This window comes from Octopus bimaculoides, chromosome 3 (genome assembly GCF_046866305.1).
Source record: "Octopus bimaculoides isolate indiv1 chromosome 3, ASM4686630v1, whole genome shotgun sequence".
NCBI lineage: Eukaryota > Metazoa > Mollusca > Cephalopoda > Octopoda > Octopodidae > Octopus > Octopus bimaculoides.
The window spans coordinates 84840615-84843732 of record NC_142930.1 but is presented as its reverse complement, the minus strand read 5'-3'; positions in this window follow the sequence as shown (position 1 = coordinate 84843732).

Sequence of the window (3118 nt, the reverse complement as noted above, 5' to 3'; positions counted from 1 at the left end):
GTCATAATGCGCTTATGAGGAAGAGAAAACCTTAGATACAAAACAGAGGGAACATGGTGATGATCTGCTGCAGCATTATCTGATCTGTTATGTTGACAGAAGTAGGGATTCAAGGGATTAAGGCGGCGACCTGGTAGAAACGTTAGCACACCAGTCGAAATACTTAGCAGTATTTCGTCTGCTGTTACGTTCTGAGTTCAAATTCCACCGAAGTCGACTTTGCCTTTCATCCTTTTGGGGTCGATAAATTAAGTACCAGTTACGCACTGGGGTCGATGTAGTCGACTTAATCCCTTTGTCTGTCCTTGTTTGTCCCCTCTGTGTTTAGCCCTTTGTGGGCAATAAATAAATAAGAAGTAGGGATTCAAGAACTAAAAATGTATTCTAGGCAACTGGGAGTGAGTTTGTACATGCGGTGGTACAAAGAAGGGTATAAACAAGAATTTCTTGTGTATTTGTGTAGAATTTATCACTTTTGGTAGTGTGGGAAGGTTAATTCATTATGCTAAAAGGCATTTGCTTGTGTATAAATCACAGTGCCTATGCATAAGAGATAGATATTGAAGAGATTGACAAAGAAACTCAGAGGAGTTTTTGCCTGATGTACTTATACACACATGGCCACGTTGGGGACTGTATAAATATGAGAGTATTTATACAGTATTTAAGAATAAAATACTGAGTATAATAAAGAGTATTTAAGAGTAAAAAACGAAGCCGGTGAGAGAGGATAGAAGAGAGAATGCTGATATATTGTAATACTGAGAGATTTAAGAATTGAAATATGTTTACCTATATATATACACACATACATACCTACATACCTATATGCATACATACCTGTATATATATAGATATGTGTATGTGTGTAGTATATATATATATATATATATATAGATATACATACCTATATATATTGGTATGCATATATGCATGCATATGTCTATATATATATATATAACATCATCATCATCATCATCATTTAACGTCTGTTGTCCACGCTGGCATGAGTTGGACGGTTTGACCTGCGATGGCAAAGTCGCGGAGCTGCACCAGATTCCAGTCTGATTTGGCATGGTTTCTATGGCTGGATACCTTTCCTAACGCCAACCACTTTACAGAATGTTTTGACATGGCACCACACTGGTACTTTTGAGGGGCACTGCACAGGCGCTTTTATGTGGCACCGCATGGGCACTTTTATATGGGGCTCCACGTAAAAACGTCCACATGTGCATGTATGCATGTATATATATATTGGTATGTATGTATTATGTACACACACACACACACATATACATACATATATATATATATATATATATATATATATATATATATATATATATATATATATATATATATATATATATATATATATATACGAAGTGGTTCCCAAAAGTAACCGGAAACGTTCTCTGTGAGACAAGTCCGTTGTAGTTCACGCCTCCACCACTAGAACCCACTTCGTGCAACTCTCAAGCATCAGTTTACCAACCAGCGTCGTCGAGAGAAGTCGTACTTCCACGTGGTGTGTCTTCGTTTTGCAGTGCTTCTCCCCTATTCGTCGATTTTTGCGATGGCTGAAACGAAGGAACAGCATGCTTCCGTGATATTCTGTTTTCTGCTGGAGAAAACAGCGGCTGTAACAGTTGTCATACTTCACACAGCTTACAAGGACGCTGCCATGCGCAAAACAAGTTTACGGGTGGTTTCCATGCTTCAGAAATGGTAACTTGTCACTTGAAGACCAGTCACATTCAGGGCGAACGTCAACCTTCCGAACGAATGAAAATATCACGAAAATTCATGAACTGACCTTGGAGGTCCGTCGCCAGACAATTGACGAACTTGATATGACTGATGTGTCCTGAAGCTCCTGCCAAAGAATTTTGAATGAGGAATTGTGAATGAAAAGAGTTGCAGCAAAATTGTGCCTCGCTTGCTCACGGAAAACCAAAAGCAGTTACAACCGAATGCGTATCGTGAACCGAAAGAACGGTTGGAAATTTATTCAAACTTTTTTTCGAAGGTCATCACTTGTAACGAAAGCTGGTGTTACGGCTCCAACTCAGAGACGAAGCAGCAACCAAGTCAATGAAAGCATCCAATGTCACCATGCCCCAAAAAGTGCGTCAAGTGAAGTTCAATGTCAAGACGATGCTGATTTGTTTCAACGATGCAAAAGGAGTTATCCACACAGAATATGTTCTGCCTGGTCAAAATGTTAACCAGACATTTTATTTAACAGTTCAGTAGCGTTTGCAAGACGCAGTGAGGCGAAAACGCCCGACCTATGACAAAGTGGAGAGTTGTAGTTTCATCACGACAATGCGCTAGCCAAAGGTTATCCTATGCCAATGAAGTGAAATAACCCAGAAACCATGGTCCGCAGGTACCATTTGAGGCTGAGTGGAGACATTAAGTTCCCTTGTTCGACGTATAAGAACACAGTTGTGCCTCGGTAGCCAGCTGGAAAAAATGTTTTCCTGGGGCTAAAAAAGGTGGTAACATCGTCCTAATCAGTACTGCCACTTTACATTGGCAAATAGATTTTACTCTATATGTATATATACATATATATATATATTTGCAAATGGCCCCAAAGATAAACATTTTAAATTTAATAATATCTCAATTTCAAAATCTCTCAGTATTACAATATATCAACATTCTCTCTTCTATCCTCTCTCTCTGACTTTGTTTTTTACTCTTAAAAACTTAACGTGGCCATGTGTGTAGAAATACATCAGGCAAAAATCTCTCCGTGTTTCTTTCACAATCTCTTCTATATCTCTTATACACAGGTACTGTGATTTATACACAAGCAAATGCCTTTTAGCATAGTGAACTCACCTTCCTAAGCCACCAAAAGTGACAACTTCTACACAAATGCACAGGAAATTCTTGTTATACCCCTCTTTGTACCGCCACAAATACAAACTCACTCACAGTTGCCTAGAATACAATTTCAGTTCTTTGAATCCCTACTTCTGTCAACATAACAAATCAGATAATACTGCAGCAGATCACCACCATGTTCCGTCTATTTTGTATCTAAGGCCTTCTCCTTCCCATACATCAATGGAACATACGATCACATTGCTAGCCACTTGCC